This window comes from Larimichthys crocea, unplaced genomic scaffold (assembly GCF_000972845.2).
Source record: "Larimichthys crocea isolate SSNF unplaced genomic scaffold, L_crocea_2.0 scaffold539, whole genome shotgun sequence".
Lineage (NCBI taxonomy): Eukaryota > Metazoa > Chordata > Actinopteri > Sciaenidae > Larimichthys > Larimichthys crocea.
In genome coordinates this window covers 243,636-262,931 of record NW_020857047.1, presented here as the reverse complement: position 1 = coordinate 262,931, position 19,296 = coordinate 243,636, and positions in this window count along the sequence as shown.

Genomic DNA, 19,296 nt, shown 5'->3' with positions numbered 1-19,296 from the left:
ACTGAACATAAACGTATATATATTTTTAGTTTTCCACTCTTACAAGCAACAAGTCCTCGAAATGAAATGACAAAATATGTTTTTTCATCCACGTAGTTCTGTTTTAGACACAAAAACAAGTCGGTTAGGTTTAAGGGAAAAACAAGATAAAATAAGTACTTTGGATTAGAGTTACAAAAACACTGCGGTTTGTGTGAAAATTACTACTTCATTAAGGACCTTTGTTGTCATGGTTGCAATAATAAACACGTGGTTAAGGTTATGGAAAGATCATGGACATGATTAAAAGTTGACTTGTCGGTTGGAAACTGGAAACAAAGAGCGGTCTCCCGTGAAGTCCAATCCATTCAACCCGATTGCTAGAAGACTTGAACATCAACAAATTCAAGTCATTTAACGAAGATCTTTCTTTAGGAATATTGTGTTTGTAGTTTAACTTCTCTAAATGTAACCATTGAGCTTCTATTTCCTAAACCTAACTATCAGTGGTGTAGTCAAGACCACCAGAACCGAGACCAAGTCGAGACCAATACCAGTGTATCAAGACCAAAACAAGACCAAGACTTTCATGGGTCATGACCAAAACAAGACCAGACAGTATGTAACTCGCTTATGTAGCTAACACGCAGCAAATATTCACCAAATCTCTTTGGGTGAGGCGTGGTCCCAACCTTCTTAGTAAGCATTTTGCAGGATTTACAGACTGCATGTGTGTTTTGCAGATGAACTCTTTGTGGTTTGAGAAAGTCAAATTTTATTACACAAGATTTGGCTGAAGTCTCCTCCCAGACAGCCAAAATCATTTTCTTAGTAAGTTCACAGTCCCAGAAATGAACTGGTTCACGTTCATTTATTTTTTTTAATGAGCTGCTTTATAAAACATTGAGTTTGATTTGTTGGAGGAACTTTGCAGTTGTTGGCTTGTGGTCTGGGTGTTAAACCGTGACCTAAACTCTCCATTCCACTCTCTTCAGTGTCCATGCAGGTGTTTGCTCTATAACTACAGACTGTAAGACAACTTTTTCTAACCGTTTCTCAGCCGCTTTCACCTTCATTTGTTTTACTCTCTTTGGTGGTGCACCAACGTTGCTGCCCAGCGAAATTAAAGTGAAACTTTTTGAAATATTTTCGGTTCATTATGAAGCTGTGGTGGGACAAATGAGACATTTGGTGATTCACGGAAAACACTAGTGATATAACTGCAGTTGTGGTTTTGACCAGTCTCAAATCCTCTTTGCCCGAGACTGATCTTGAGTACTGCAACACTGCTTACCACACTCAGGATGCAAACTCTGGTCTCTTGTACCAAAGTCCTGAGCGTTGTAGACTAACCATCCACCCCGATCCACCTGTACGTTACAAGAACACCTCATTCACTGGAAAAATGCCTGTTTTCCCATCTAAACATGTGGGGAACCAATAATAGTGGTACATAAAAGTACAGGAGACAGGGTTAGCACATGTGTCTATTGAGTCAACCCTGTGGCTACGTAGGAAACAAGTTTGCAACAGGCTGTGACCTTCGCACACACCCTCCAGAAAAGAAAATCCTGTGAGCCATCAAAGAAGTATTCTGATATCACTTCCTTGCCTGAAAAAAAAAAAGTGTAATTCGTTTATTAAGCGTCAGCGTACGCCAAGTTGCAATTATCACTACATGGTGCAACCGTAACTCTGGAATACCCCTGCTCTCATTTTCCAGGCTCGTTGCTGGCAAACGGTTCATCCAAAACATGCTCATCAGTGAGTCATCAGCAAGGGAAGACTCCTGTCACCCCCAGCCAGCGAGCAGTCACAAAAATCACCAAGAAGGGGAAGGGGAGCCTCAAATCCTATTTTCTTTATACCGTTAATTATGGACGCACTGTGCTGGACTGTTATGGATGGTCTAATAATGAACGAAGACAGGCAATCATCTCACATACACACTCGCTCTCCTGGAACAAGTCGTATTACGTGTCTCACTGGGTGTCGTCATCCGGCCAGCCCTACTCCCCGATGTCTGTCGTCACCAACTTGACCACTGACCTGGGCGACGACGTGTGTGCGGGTGCCAGGTGGCCTGTTGTCATGCAACACACAATGGCTACAGGTCAGTGTGTTTATGATTCTGTGTATGAGGGCTGAATCATATTCACTTTTCCCAGGGTGGTTTCCAGTGTCTCTCACAACACCCTCACCTCTCCTCCCTCGTGCCTGCAGTGACTCACTCACTGCGGTCTGCTGGAGCTCACACCCACACAGACCTGGGCTCGATGTTGGGACTGGATGGGTAGCGGTGGGTGGGGGTGATGGGGTGCGGCGCGGGGGTCAGTGGGTGAGGTAGCGGGTGTTTCCTCTTATATTCTGGATGGCTACACGGGTAAGTGTGTGTGTTTAGCGACCTCTGGAAGGCTTTTGTTAGGTGTGGACATTATGACTGGATTCAGCTGTAATGACAGTTTAAGTCCACACCGCATGCAGACACAATCACACATACACACACATGTGCACACAGACAAACAGCTGGTGGAACACTTAGCGGTGAAGGCATATTTGCAAAAATCACAGTGACAAGCGGTATTAACCCTAAATGTCAGCGTCAATTTTACTAAGAGAAGCGCAGCACGTTACGTGTCCCGGGCCAGCATTTGGCTTGGCTGCAGCCCACAGGGAAGGAAACCCTACTCTGCTTTTTAAATGCACCACTTTTAATTATGTTTTAGGTTTCATTTCATTATACGTTCTAGGAATCTTCGTTCCACAGTCGAGAGTCTGATTTATCATGGTTAATGTGACTGTACTGTATCTGATTGTAGGAATAACTCACCTTTATGAGCCGAGTCTCGTGATACACTTGTCATCTGGTTTGATTTACATGTTTCCACACATGTCGACGTGCTATCAGTCGGTTCTCAGGTTTAAAAATGCATCTTTGGATCGTCCAGGTGGCCTGGTTGTTAAAATACAAACAGATTCTGCACCGGGGGCCCTTGTTGTATGTAATACCCGCTGACAGTAAAAAGGATGGACGGCTTATGCGTGACGTCACCTGCTGCTTTCTGAAGCTCAAAATCTGGCTGCTGCCATGTTGGCTGTTCTGTCTCTACAGCCTCCTGGCTAATCCAAAAATCTGACAAAGATGTGGTTCAACGGCGGATCTGAGGCTAGTGAGCAGTTTGAACAGGTGAGTTGTATAAAGATTCACCTTCAGTACAGTTGTCATGACCGGGGAAATTAGCTATAAAGACCAAAACAGTTTTTTGTACCAGGCTGTAAACATGTTTATTTCTGCTGTGAAGTTGGACATTTTAACATGGGGACTTATGGAGACTTGTTTTGTAGCCAGCCTCAAGTGGACGTTTTAAGGAACTGCAGTCACTTCCACATCGGCGTCATACCCCTCTCCTTACCCATGTTTACTGTCTGTGTCACTGTCCAACAAGTCCTCCAATAATAATTATGACAGGGGCAAAAGAGAAAGTCAGGTCTGTGTAGCGAGGTTGTTGGAGAGAACGGATCAACATAACATTGGACCTTAACGTGAGAAAACACAGTTTCTTTTCCTGTTTTGAACACATCAACGTTGATGTTTGTCAGTTTTAATCCTCCAAGCCAGTAAAAGAGTTTGTTCAAGGATCTGAGAGCAGCTGGAAGTGTTAAAACCTTCATCTGTCCTGTCATCAGATCAGGAAGACATGTAGAAGTGTTTCCTGATCTGATGCCGCCATCAGCAAGACAAACACTTCGTTCCATAGCTTTTAAAAATTATGTAATAAAAAACATGAGGTTAAGTTTGGGGAACAATCGTAGTAATGTGTCCACAAAAAACAATCAATCAATCTTTATTCGTGGAGCACCTTTAATGCAGGTTAACGTCGAACTGATAAGAAGACACGACTGCAAGAGTGATGCAATAATAATCATAATCCAGGTTACAGATGAAGGTTTCGACACGTTTCTGCTCTCAGATCCTTGAACGAACTCTTCCACTGGCTCGGAGGATCGAAACTGACAAACATCAACGTTGACGTGTTCGAAGCAGGAAAAGAAACGGTGCTTTCTCATGGTGAGGTCCAATGTTTTGTTGATTCGTTCTCCCCAACAACCTCCCTACGCAGACTTCCTCATTTGCCCCCGTCATAATTATTATGGGCACCAGAGGGCTTTGTCAATTCAACATAAACAGAAGTCTTGATGCTGTCATTTTTTATGCCAATAAGGGCACAATGCCAAAAAGATCTTCTGCAGTCTGGCCTTCTTTCTGTGCTTCACCTCCAGATATTTTTTGAAAACACTCTCCAGAGTGGATTCATGTAGAAAAAAAAAAAGACAATCCGATGTTGTAGTGTCAATGGGGAAAACATTATTTTCCGAAATGATGATTTAAATGCTTTCACAGACAGGCTGCTGCGTGGCATTCGTGCTGAGGAGCCAACTTTCTGTCACCTCTGCAGTTGCTCTTTCTCAGTGCAAACCTAGCTAACAGAATACAGCTGTATCCGTGCGATGTTATCAGACAACTCCGAGGGCACTGACAGCTATTTAAACCCATGACCTTGATCAACATGTAGCATTTATAAGCCATAGTCAGATCTCTGTTTCACACTGATTTAGTCGTCTGGCAACAGAACAAAATATGGAAACGATAAAGATTAAAGTGTATGTTTGTGTTGAAATGCAGTATAAGTGATGATAAAGAAGCAGAAAGCCACTGGATGAAGAAATGAAGCTGTTTTTAGACAGTTGTGGCATTTCAAAGCTCTTAAAAGTGACCTAAAAACAGTGATGTGTGCACATGTAAAATGTTATTTTTGAATGCGTTCATATCAGTGTGGATATAGCCTCAGGTTGGTATCATAGTGACTCAATTAACACAACAAAAAAAACCACTTAGCACGACCAAACTAGCCACGGGGCTTCGACACACACTACTGCATACTCTGACAGATGACGCAGTATTTATGTGTGTGTGTGTGTTTAAATATGGAAGGATAGGGACTGTCAGTATTGCTTTTGTTAACAAACAGCCAGAGGCGACACACATGTGCAGAGGAACTATCATCACCATCGGGGGGCAAACAGACTCTCCACAACAGGGGTGCTAAAAAATCTCATATTCAAACCAGACTTTGTTTCAAAACTTTGACATGTGATATAAAATACAGCTCTATTCGTTCTACAGTCATTTCATACAGAAACATGCAGGTTAACATCAATCCACACACTCATTTTCCCACCCACACGTGTCAGTTTACACCAAGTCTTAAACTATAACAGGTGCAGATTTCAACATCAAACTTTTATTTATGGAACAATTTCCTCTACAAGAAATGCAGCTCAGAGTAATTTTCGGTACAATGAACAAAAATAGACATATTTAAAAACTACAGCAGATTTTATGCACCTCGTTGAACCAGGCACACGATCAATTACACGAGTAAACAAAAGTCATAACTGCGAGGGAGAGTGTTTTATTTCTGCAGTGGCTCTTATGTGTTGTTGTATGTTTAGTCATGGCACACCGCTTTAATTATGACGGGTTCATGCATGCGTGATGAATTCAGTTCATTTTGCCACAGACATAAACATCAGTGTTACAACCATGCAATAAAAACAAAAGTGAAAAATAATCCCTGTAGCTGCTCTGTGGATACACTCCGGAATATAATGGATTCTTTCCAGAGACTGTATAAAATATGGAGGTCACACCGGTGACGTCACCCACAGGTTTCTGAAGAACCACTGTGAAGCTCAGTGTGGTGGCTCTGGATTATGGAAGTGGACCTGAGGTGGCCTGAATGACACCCGCCTTAATATAACCTGAACAGGTGAGTTGTATATAAATTCACCCTCAGTACAGTTGTCATTTAAATTAGCTACCGAGACCAAAACAGTTTTTTGCACCAGGCTGTAAACATGTTTATTTCTGCTGTGAAACATGGGGACTTATGGAGACTGACTCACTTCTAGAGCCAGCCTCAAGTGGACATTTGAGGAACTGTAGTTTGTGACAGCACTGAGCACACAACCTCCTTGGTGGAGATAAAAATATAAAAATATACTGTGTATATTAACTTGTATTCTGAATACTAGTTCTTCCTTCCTCAGTGTTTTGTGTGATAAAGTTTATGAACTCATTTGTTGTGGAATTATTTAAAGCCACAGAATTCTAAAATACTGCGACTTTTATCTTAACATTGTCAGAAATGTACTCACAAAATATGAAAATTTCATTCACACTTTTCAACATATTTGGATTTCAGCATTTTTTTTGGCTTCATTGTTTTGCTTCATCTTCACCCTGAGTCTATTTTCTAATAAATATCTGACCAGTTTCACAAGAAAACAAACCTTACCTTACCTTACAGTGTTGGAAACATCATCCAGTGAAACAGGCTTTGACACAAGCCCTGGATCAACTGGTAATGTTACTGTTATAATGGTCATGGCAACTGGTCTTCTGAGTATTTGTAACAATTCGAGATCCTTACACGAGTTGTCTGTATGTGTGCAGACAAACTCGTATCGGGGGAGTCGGAGCACTAAAGTGGAGCAAAGAAAAGGTGTGTTTGATTTGTGTGCTGTGGACCAGCTGAACTGTGGAGAGACAGCCTGCCAACAGTGAACTGACAACCTGCAGCGCACATTTGCTTGTAGCGCGTCCGCTTTCTGTTTGACATGTGTTCTCGAGCGCCCACGGTCGAATGGGCCGCGTGTACGCCGCCGCGCATGTGTGTTCATTGTTTTTTGGTGTCAGACGTGCTGTTAGCGGCGACAAGGCTACAGTGGGGAAACTAGTACACTAATGACATGTGACAAGGGTACACAGAGTTGACCCAGTCTCAAACTTTCTCTCCTTTTTTCTCTCTTTTTCACATCATTTTCTCTGTCTGTTTCTGAGCTTAGTTGACAGCAGTTAGTGTGGAAGGAAAACCCTCCGGTGTTGTTTTTCCATGTCACTGTGAAGCACTGTCATCCAGGCTCGGGCCCCGCTCTTGCCAATAGTCACCGGCCGTGATTCCTTTAACATGCTTTTGCTTAGCAGGGATTCTGCAGAATACTCTGGCAATGGGAATCTAATGATCTGCTGGTGCCACAGATTTTTTAAAAGCCAGCTATGCGGCTCTTGCTCTGATTTGAAATGAGCTAATTAGCTCTGTGTTCTGAGCAGAGGAATCTAAGTAAGGATTAGGAGAAAAGGGCAGGAGGGGTGTGTGTGTGTGTGTGTGTGTGTGTGGAGGGGGGTATAAGAGCTGGAAAGCAGGAAAAAGTAAAAAGATGTGAACCGAACAGAGAAGAGGGTCAAACAGAGGGTGACACGTTTGTGGGTGTCTTAGTGGGGAGAAAGAGCATGATAATTAGCCCGTTAATCATCTGGTTTGAATCACTGACAGAGCCACGAAAAGCCTTCAGGTTAGACACATCTGTGTGTGTGTGTTTGTGAATGTGTGTCCAGGTATGCTGAGTACTGCTGCACAGTTGGTGACCCCATAAAGTCCTGCCTGGAGGAGAACAGTCCACCGCAGCCATAACTCAGCGTCTCAACCAACCCTTGACTGAGATCCTGACACGAGCGCTGATCTACGCTGCTGCCGTGGACGGCAGATTCATGCCCGGTCCATATTCTACAAAGCAACGACCCAGAAATACTCCATAAAGCATCTTGCACAGAGCTGCTGGCCAGCACTGGAGAGCTTTGAGTTCACTGTCATTCCAGCAGCAGCAAGTTTCACCTTACAGCATTTAGTTGAAAGTGTCCTGATATCGAGTTGCAGCCACTTTTTTTTCCACAATCATCTTAACTCTCTGACCCACAGCGAGTTCCTCTTTCACACACCTCCTCCTCTGTTATTCTTGTTTATTTCATGCTTGACTTGTAGCCTGCATGCCTGAACTGCAACAACAATTGTTACTGCTTAAAGTGTAAATAAACCCTCGGACCACCTTTTTCAGATTAAAACCACTGTGTGTAGATATTTAGTAGTCTTTTTTGACTGTTTACGCACATAAATATGCATACCAACCTCCTCCTACTGTTTGAAACTTGGCTATTTCGAATTTTACAAAGGAGGTTTTACCTTGCCACTGTCGCCAGGTGTTCGCTCATGGTGGGCATTGTTGGGTCAGTCTAGACCTGATCTGTTGGGAAAGTGTCATAACTTCTGAAATGAAACTGAACTTTAAATTACCAAGCACTGGATTTGCTGTTATAATGCTGAGCTGTGCTTCTGTGGTTATTTTGGTGAACGGGTTCAAGTAATGTAACCGGTAACAGATTACTCTACACAGGGAGTAATATTGCTTTATTACTTTCAGATGAAAGTAACCAGCAGTATGTCATGCATTACCTATTAAAAGTTTCCCAGCACTGTTCACTATGAGAAAAGAGGCTGAGCGTCCCTCACGTCCACGACTGTCATTGATTAAAGCTTCAATGGAAAAATGAAATCCATCAGTCTTGCATCCTGTGAGAAAACTTCTTTCTGTCTGTCATAGCTTTTTAAACTCACTGCTCTTCCCTCTTTCTCTTGCTCTCCCGCCTTAACAGACAGTCGAAGCCTGCGATGTTATGAAACACCTACCTGTAAAGGGCTTTAAGCTAAACGTTGCACTTGAACGCACCGCGACAGCTGACAGAAACAAATTGCTGGAAATCCAGTGTCTTTACACACAACAGCTGCCGGTGACGGCTGGCCACAGACGCCCAGCAGCAACTATGTCATTTGTGTCAGGGTCCTGAGATGGAGGTGAGTTATATTAGTGTCCACACGCTCCACCTCTCCACCCGTCCACCCACAGTAGCTCTACTATTAGCAGCTGTAATGTTCTGACCAACATGCACTTTCTGTCTTTCACATCTGGAGCTGCCTCAGGTCAGGACAAGCGCTGAAGTTGACAGGCCTCTTTGACTGGTCATTGCTTTTGTCTGTTTGCGTGTGTGTGTGTGTGTGCTCCCTCACCTTGCTGTAGGCGGGACATTACAGTGAGAGTTGACAGGGCCTGCTGTGAGGTCACACGCCCACACACTCATGCAACTCCTCCTGGAGGCATCTCGGGGTCAGCGGCAGTGTTTCCCTGTCTTGGCGGCTGTGAGGAGACGGGAGGATCGGACTTGGACTGCAGATGCTTGGCGTAGGTCTTTGAGGGGAGGACGGCAATAGAAGAGGGCGGTGTAGGTGAGCTGGAGGGGAATGACGGCAGGTATGAAGGGAGGGAAAGTTTAGCAAGAGGAGGCGGCGAGTGAAACGGGAGTTTTGTGGAGGAGAGTTTGTTTGAGATGGATGACTTTTGTTGTTTATTCGATCCCGGTGGGGACACCTGTGGCTCACAAACAAATTGAGAATAAACAAAGCCGGGTTATTAATCCCTCAGCTGTCTCGCATGTTCCTCTAAAGTGGATTTCTCATTTACTCACAGCAGGGGTGAAACTGCCTCGTGTAAAGACTTTGTGAAATGCATGCTTTATCAGCGTGCTTCAAACGAAATCAAACATCGTCATCACCCTCGCCCCCGAGGCTGAACGGGAGCATTAGCTCTGCTGTGACTCGAAGCCATCAGCAGTGTAGCCTGCGAGCTGGTTCGGGCAGTCAACGCCAACAGTAAACTCCCTGCAACGCATACACATACTTAAGCTGTCAGTGGCTGTTAATACAGTGTTTAATAAACCCCAGCCTCCACCTGTAGGCTCTGACTCTGTGTTACCTTTAGGGGGGGAAATGAATCATCATCAGTCTCTGCTGTGCTGGGCTTTATGCTTTGTTACGGGGAGTGACGAGGTATATGTACTAAATAAAATCATACATTTATGGATATAATTTTTTTTTGTATTTACAGACATTTTCTGTTTTTTAAATTATATACGAAACTCGAAACTGTTGTAAAATTACAGACATTATCTGTAATTTAGCAAACAGGCTCTTATTTTAAGTATTAGACCAATATTTACAAAATAGATACTCACAGTGACAATAGACAACATAAGAATAAAAATATAAGAGTAAACTATACATAATAAAATATCAAAATAGCAATAGTAAATAAAATATATTGTACATAGGTATATACAGCAAATTGGCAGTGTACAGTTATTTTCTACTAAGAATAACTCTTAGAAATACTTTTTTAAATATACAGTTTTTTTCTGCTTTACATAGAAATGCATGTAAGATGACTATAAGATTTTTACGGTCTTCGTTTGGCAGCCACTGCTACCAGACATTCAACCATTATTTATCTATTTATTTTATAGTTTATACATTCATTTAATAATAATAAGTAAGAGTGTTTCCTCTAAAGTCTTTACATTGACAGGTGATGTGGTATTTGGGAAACAGAAATCTATACAATAAATTGTCAGAAATAATAAGATGGATTACCATTCAAAGGTTTTTGAACCACTTTGGTTTCTTATATCGATGACCCAGTTGCACACACAATTACTGACATCACTTGTACGCTTGTAATCACTTATACAACCGAGTGCAACACGATCAGTGCCTTCAAGGAGAGCATGTGTTATTATCTCTGTTTGTACCAGTCCTATGGTCAGACATATTTTGGCACAAACTTGTTTGCTTCTATCAGACAGACAGCGAGCCTCCAACGTTTCAAAATGCAACTCAATCTGCTCTTCCTCTCTCTCTCTCCTCTCCAGATCTGTTTTCTCCATCACCCCGTGTCCTGTAGGAATCTGACAAGGATATTATTAATGCGATAAAGACTTTTCGCTTCCTCCTCCTCTGGACTGTAATAAAAAACTCTGCGTAAACACAGCAGAGTGGTCCAGATCAGACACTATGCAGATCCCTGTCTTGTTCCCTGATTAACATCTCTGGCTCGTACTGCGTGGTGGAAACCTAAAGCCCGACAGTGTTTTTATTCATTGCAAAGAAATGCACGGATGAATGATTAGCACAAAGGCTCTTTGGGTTGAATTTTTTGAAAAATGCACACTTGCATCCATGCACAGACACACAGACACAGAGGAGAGCACACGCACCTGAGGACGCTGGCATAGAAAAGGGAATTAATGCCAAATAGACACAAAAATATGAAAAACACATGCCCTGAAACACAAACACAGTCACCTTTTATGGGTCTGAAGGCCATCTGTGACAACAGCAGAGGTCTTTTGTGTATAAACTGTAGACAGACGTTCCGTGTGATACTATTCCAGTGAGACATACCTTCACAGTCTGAATCAAAGCCTGTCTATTTACTCCTTTGGGTTACAGAAAGTCGACGGACCTGATAATAATGTTTAAAATTATTGTGGTTTATTTTCCATTTTTCTGTTTTTGCCAGGATTCTCTTCCAGCAGCTGGCTAAATCACGTCTTCCCAGCTCGGTTCTCAAAGATGTGACTGATGATATTTTAGGCCATTTTTAGGAATGGGATCACTGCAGTTGAGGTGCTTTTGCTATAAAGCCCCAACATTCCTAAGTGACACCGTTCCCACAACCTTGCCCAAAAAACCAAGCGTCATATCCTTTCTGCCCTTCTAAGGACAACTCCTCGCTCTCCGATGAACGGGTGCAGACGTGTAAATGTAGAACTTAAAACAATAAAGATGAATTTTGTGGGACAAAGAAACCTTTGAGGAAACAGAAGTTCATTCTTCCATCCTGAAGGTTTAGAGGGGAAAATGTTTGGATCATGTCAAAGTCTATGGATTTTTTTTTTTTTTTTCCTTTTCACTTTATGACTTTGCCATGTACGATTTGGTCCAAAGAGCACCTGAGCATGTGAATAATGATAAGTCAGGAGGATATACTGGCCTGCTTTCCAAATCATTTAAGAGGGAACACCACTCCAGGGAGGTATTCATATTATTACATGCTTTATTCTAAGGTCCCAAGACAATTTAAACATTTCTTAACATAAAACAAGCTTTGCCAAAGATGGAGTTTAAACAAGGACTAATCATTCAGCAGTGAATGTATGTATAGTAAATGCACTTTGGAATGTCCCAATGCATTTGCTGAGGACTTTACTTAAAGGTCCAGAGTAGACAAACTAAACACTCGCTTTATGCAGGACCTTTAGTGTTTTTCTGTCCACTGTAGTCGAGTGAGGCGAGGTGGCTGCAGTCAGTAACTACTCCACTAGATGCCGCTACACACTGCTCCTTTAAGCACCGAAACTTTATGTTTCTGCTCCACAATGTTCCAGATGAAAATATTCAAATTTTTACTCAATATTTTTTATTTGATTGCTGTGGTTACAGTTTACACACAGGCACATGATCACTCAGTTTCTGGCTTATTATAGGCACAGGACCTGAATACGATTACAGTCATACAGTCATGAAATAATACTGTGTGTAATACTTGTAATTCCACACTCTCCTCATGTCTGTAACTTTTTTTCCGGCCGTTGTTGTGTTTCCTGCCAGCTTTGATTGTTTCTTCCAGTCTGATTAGTTTCACCTGTGTCTTCACCTGTGTTTCATGATGTTTCCTACTCATTTGTGTTTCTGGACTTTGTTCATTTGGACTTTTTAACCCTTGCCTGTCTCACAACCCTGTAAGTCTTGTGTTTTGTGTGTTATTAGATCCTCCTCCTGTAGCATCTGTAAGTTTCATCTTGAGTTTCCTTGCTTGCACAAACGTGACACATCCTTGCAGTCTAATACAACAGCCCTGCGATAAATCAACTTGGATGAAGGTTAGAATGTTCAGTTTTCATGAATCGGTATATTTAATACAGATTACATTTCCCCTCCCCGCCACAGGGAGGTCCACCTTCACTTCAGTGCAGCTTCTAAACCTCCCACAGTATTAGAAGAGGACTGGAATCAACTTCCTCCTCTTTGTCTCCAAACATTTTGATCCTGATGAGTGTCTCTCAGTTTCCATATGACGCATCTTTTGTTGATTTCTCAATGTAAGTAAGAATTTCTTTCTACTACTTGATATTTTTATGAAGTTGATTTTGATGCAGCTAAATATTAAGATGAATTATGTTTGACTAATTATGATGTATGGTATTTTAATGTACACACATTACATTACATTATTACATTGCATTTAGCAGACGCTTTTATCCAAAGCGACTTACAGAGGAGGACATAAGCTGAGAAAGGTGTAAAGGAGCACAGAGTAGTAGTTAGTTTTGTTAGTTTTGTTAGGCAGGGAAGCATTCTCGAAACAGAAAGGTTTTTACACACGTTTAACATAATTTGAAGAATAGATTTGATTTGTTATGTGTCTTTCTTTATCAGAACCGTGGCATGAATCCACAAGGCACACAAATGAAAGGGCCTCAAGTGTTTCCTGGTGGTTTGTGGCCAGTTAGAATCTTTATATCAACAACACTTAGGGTTATAACAATTACTACATACAGCAATTAGTGCTTTTACTTTTGATCATTTGATTGCTGATGATACTTATTGACTTCTACCTACTTAATATATTACATGAAGTCAGAGCTGTTGGGAGTAGGAGGGTGCATGAAGTGTGGGCTTAGCTTTATGGTGCCAAACCACGGCCCACTTGAAGTTGATGGAGCCCATCTGTCCCAAAATGTCAAAAGGCCATCTGCACCCTAAGGCAGGTGCGGGAACTGGTAAGTGTTGACCGCTGTTACCTCTCCACACGCCTTCAAGTTGATCCATCGTAATGTCAGAGGTCACGCAAGAAATGTTGAAATGAAATTAAGACACACGGAGCAGAGCTGGCGTCAAAAATACTGCAAACACACCTTTTTCCACTGTTGTGATCATTTACAATTAAAGTTTTACAAACGCATACCTTTGCCATTACTACGGACATAAAGTCATGTGTTCCTGCACGTTATGGCTGTTTTGATCCAGAGAAAAGCAGCTGTAGACGTATATAAAATGAGCAATCAGTTTTTGGCAGACGGTCACCTTATTAGCTGAGGAATAATGACGCACCTCGGGGCACTTTCCCCTCATGGTAACTGGGACCAAACTGACCAATACATTAGACTTTGATGATACGGTGGATGATTTCGCACGGAGTGGAGCCAGGGTTGGGGTTAGGCATTGCATCATCGCTGCATTGCAAAAGGTTGTTGCAACTCTTATGATTCATTTAGGCTTGTAAAGTCCTCCTGTGGTTATGATGTGACACTATAGCTGTCAATTAGTGTTTGGGGCTTTGTTTTAGTTCATACTGGTGTAGGCTGAGAGTGGCGCTGTAAATCCTGCGTCGTTGAGATGCAGGTGGATTTACTGTGCTCTTGGCTTTGAGTGTTCTGTACTATAAATCAGCTGAGAAGCAGGTGAGTGTAGTTATTGCGCTGTTGGCTGCGAGTCAGTGTACCTGCTCTGCTCCAGGTTGGGGGGGGGATTCCCAGTCCAACATGTGTTGGAGCACCTCAACTCAGAAAATGGTTCCAACATCCATGTTTTCTTTTCTACTTATGTTTTATAGTCTTATCTTATTTCCTCTTTTGCTTGAATAAATATTGATATTTTGGGAAATATAATTTCTTTCCTAAACACTTTTCCGTGACCTCGATGGGAAACGTCACAAGGAAAGATGTGAAGGGGAATCATAAGGAGTTAGCAGAAGACGACTGAGCAGAGTACTTCCTTCACCACTGTATGACTTGATGTCAGTAAATATATGTATAGTTAATGAGTGAATATACTGCGTTTGTGTGTTTGCATGTATATGCACCTGCTCGGAACATTTCTGTTTCTCTCTGATCATGCTGTGTTTTGTCCAGGTTTGAACTCCACGACTTCCTGTAGTGAGAAAATCTTCTTGCATCTTCAGTAAGTTTCTTTTATTTTCAACTTTCGACAGGCGGCTGTGCATCAGTTTGATTTTACATCTTATGTAACGAGACGGCATAATTTAACGACAGCATTAAGTTCGAACAAATAAAAACCTTAACTATCCATTGCCACAGGAACACAAGTTTTTGAATTTGTAGCTCGGGCAGAAATAACCCGAATGTGTAATTTTAGAAATGTATTCCTATGCAGGCATCACAATGAAAATAAACAATCTTCACGCTGAGAGGCTTTTACGGCTTTGCCAGGGTTGTTAATATAAAGTAACGATTAAGTTGTTTTCCCCTAAAATCAAACCGTATCACAGTGTGCTGCTTTACCTCCATGAAAATAAGATTTTTTTTTCTCCTCTCAGAATAATCGTTAGTCTTTTCTTGACTTTATTGTAAAGGCAGCTGTTCTCGTCTGTGTGTGTGTGTGTGTGTTACAGTGGCAGCAGATGATAGCTAAGTATAACGATACCCTTGTGTACTTCAATGCATGCGCACACACACACACCCTCCCTTCTCTAACACACACACACATACTCCCATGCATATTTTTTCCACCCTATGCGACTGTCCAAGTGGTAGAAGGTGCCAATAGCCTTAAAACCACAGGAAAATTGCATTTCAGATTCATAAATTCAATCGTAATATGAATAACAGCAGATTGGAGGCAGGGAGCGGGCTGTTTTCCCATCGACGGCAAAAACCGAACTAAATGTAAAGATAATGACTTTTTCCACAGTCTAACTGTGCCTCAAATTGCATCTCAACTTACCAGACAAATAGGCAGTTAAAGTGAAGTTGCACTTGAACCTTACATGGTCATTTCATTTTTTTAATGGTTTACTCCCAGGAGTGTCTTCAAATTATTCAGCGGTCAGTAAATGTGAGTGCTGAGGAAACGTACACAGAGCAGGCTGTTTGTGGCCGACTTATTGCCCTCCGTTTTGAGGTTGAGCAGTGACTTTGCGTTCGCAGTGTCTGTTCCCCTGTTCGTGTCTGAGAAAGTGCACATGAGTGCACGTCGCCTCGAACCCACACCCACAAGTGCACACACACACACACACACACTCGGAAAAGACGAGTTACTTGGCGGCCGTGGTTGTTCTCATAACATCTTTTCATTGCTGGCATTTTTCTGTGGTTCTAAATCTGGGTCCATGTTTGTTGATGCAGAGGGTGGAATCAATGTGTGTATGTGATGAATGGGACTGATCATAGACCGCCTCTAGTCATCTCCAGTCATACTGTCTGTATTTATTTGAACAAACTAATGCTTTGATTTACTGGAACTTTTATGGATATTATTCCTTGTATGTCTTTCTGTCTCTCTTCCCCCCCCTCTCCAGCTCACCGTCTCTCCACATTTCTGTCTCTCTGTCAGTTCACTGCTTTAATCAGGTGCCTGGGTTGAGCCCTTTTTAAACAGGGTGGGATAAAACAGGGAGAAATCTTGATCTCACTGCACATCTAGACCTTTTTATAAAAGAGAATTGGATGAGAAGATTGGTACCACTTTCATGTCTGTAACCTCAATATGAAGTTAGACCCATTAAGACAGGCTCAGTCCGAGGTTAAAAACTAAACCTACCTGCACCTCTAAATCTGAGTGTTTATCATGCTATGTCTTTTTTTTTATGTAACTGGTACACAAATCAAAGTGTCTAGATGTTTCCCTATGTGTCTAACTATGTATCTAACCTCCGGCAAGAAAGCAAATAAGTGTAAAACTATTCATTTTAAATTCACAACTTTGCCAGCCAAGTGCTAATGCATTTGGACCACTGACAGTATAAAGAATAAATGGTGTATGCATGACGTCACCCTTGCATACACATGTTGGCTGTCCTGCCTCTTCAGCCTGGTCAAAGACTTGCATCAGCGGTGGAGCTGAGGCAGATGACGAATGACGCCCAGGTGCTTAAACGTGCCATCTAACGGCACCTACCTGTCAATCAAAGTGGCCACGCTGTTAGTTCTGCATAACTTTAAGCCTTAATATAATCTGAACGGGTGAGTTCTGTTAAAATTCACCCTGAGTACAGTTGTCATGAACGGGGAAACCGTTGTACCAGGCTGTGAACGTGTTTATTTCTCCTGTGAAGTTGTATTATATGATATTTTAACATGGGGACTTATGGAGATTGACTGGTTCTGGAGCCAGCCTCAAGTGTCTGTGGCTTTACTTCACATCTTATTAGCCTGAATGCAAAACAACAAGGACAGTTGGTCTCTAGAGTTTACACACTTTTCCTCTTCTCTGTCTCGTCATACGGCAAACTTTCACGACTGAGTGAAAGTCACTAACCAAATTGTAAATGTTTTTGAACTGTAATTACCTTGAAAGGGGGATAATGACAGGACCGAGATGAAGAAATAAACAGCTCTCACTTCCACTCGGTCCATTTTAAGTTAGAGGAGAGCGATCCATCCAACTGAAGCCAGAAAGCATGACCGCCAGACTGCTGAGCGTCTAATTAGAAACCTTCCTAAGTAAGTCGACAGCATCCGTTTCAGTAAATGCCCAGAAATGACATGAAAATTATGACTCTGACCTGAGGACTCCAGAGTCCACAGAGGTCAGGGTGGATGGATGGATGGATGGATGGAACAACAAAAACATCTGACTTTTTTGGAGACCCCTGTTTGTTTCCGTTCCCAACCGACGACCGTCAACGTTGCTTCATTTCACCGTGACCACGAACATTCCCAAACAGTAACAAAACCGCTTTTGTGCCTAAACCTAACCAAACCGTAATCATGGCACCGTAGGATCATAACATTGTTTTATATTTGTAACAATTTTGGTGGAAACTTACAAATCATGCCTGACAGCGGCTTCACATTAGTAAAGACTTACTGTAACTGTAAGGGATTTTTTTTGGGTGGAAGCTTATTATTTATTAACCCACACAAACAAAGATGTGCATTCCCCATCGTCATCGTCACTGCAGATCCGTGACAGATTCATCTGAAAATGAAATCTTATCTTTATGTTTATGTCCTTACACACACAAACACAACTCTCATAAGTTCATAGGCCAGTCCACATATCTAATCCCAGGCCTTTAGTGAGACAAAGAAGCCTGTTCTCTCTACGGCCACCATGCTAATCTGCCCTCCAAACTACAAAGGCACTCCAGCAGGCTGCTCCCTGCTTCTACAGGGATTATCATTCACTTATTGAACCAGCTCGTATGGGTTTGGAAGCAAGAGAGAGAGAGAAAGAGAGAGCGATGCAGTTGCATACAGTTTAGGGGAGCAAAAGGCACGAACCCACTTCAGTTTATTTTCTTTCAGCGAGCTAAAAGCGTGATTGAAATGTTAATATAGGAGTAGCATGCAGTCCCATATTCTCAGATAAATTTCTCCGTCTGCAGAGAGAGAGAGAGGGAGAGACGAGGAGGATTGTAAAAGAAAGAATGAGAAAGAGCAGCAAATAAAGAACAAGAGTAAAAGGGGGAGAGAAAAAAAAGTGAGACATAGAGGCTGGAATGTGGGAGCAGCCAGTAAAAGCGCCCCATGTAATCGCCAGCGTAATCCTTGTAAAATAACCCAGCGAAGGTGGTGTGTGTGTGTGTGTGTGTGCATGAATGTGTGCTTTCTGTGCTTGTGCCTAATTTAAATTGACAGAATATCTTCTCCCACTTAGTTATTTATCAGGCCAGATCTTTAATATTTCACTCGAAGCTTCTCGTAACTCTTGTTTTTTTTTTAGTTTCAAGTCGATTAGCGAACTTTTTTTTTTTTTTTTTCCCGCTGTGTAATTTTGCAATCCCGGCCTCGTAAATCCTTCGACTCACCCGTATCTCCCCTCCGACGTCTCTTTCGTCAACTGTTAGATTCGATTCCAGTCATGCCTTCATTCTGGCGCGAAGCGTGCCAAAACCGATCATTTTCATGGTGATGCTGCAGCAGGGAGACGGTGAAGGGTGAAATCTCGCAGCGCAACATTAATAGGATGAGGTTAATCTCCATAAACTTCTGTGGATTAGTACTCAAGTCTTGCTCCAGGAACAGGCCTTACATGAGATTCACAGTGTTGCATAAACGTCACATTTTTAACCTTGATCATTGTTTCTCCTGCTTCCTCTCTGTCTCATTGACCTTTACATGAAGCAGGGCAGGCGACGACGCCAGCATCACAATACATTTATAAACCACACACACACACACACACTCATACATCATGCAGACCACACTAACACACATCTTCCACTCTCGAATGCGAACACAAATAAACATCCTGATTGGGGCATTAATCATGCATGAACGCCCACATGCAAACACACATACACTCCACCACCGCCAACGCCGCCGCATACACCACGCCCCTCGGTTGTTTAGCAAATTAATTAGGCCGATGTTCAATAGGCTCTCAGCTTTAATGAATGGAGCTATAGAAAAAGAAGGAGTGACAGCAGGAGAGAACCGAATGGGGACGCCGATCGGCCTGAGAAAAATCACTAGACTGGTTATCGCTCGCTCTGGCCGGACGTCAGGGGTCGACGACCTTTCTTGGCGAAGACCAGCGCTCGCTGTGGCTTGAATATTTCTCT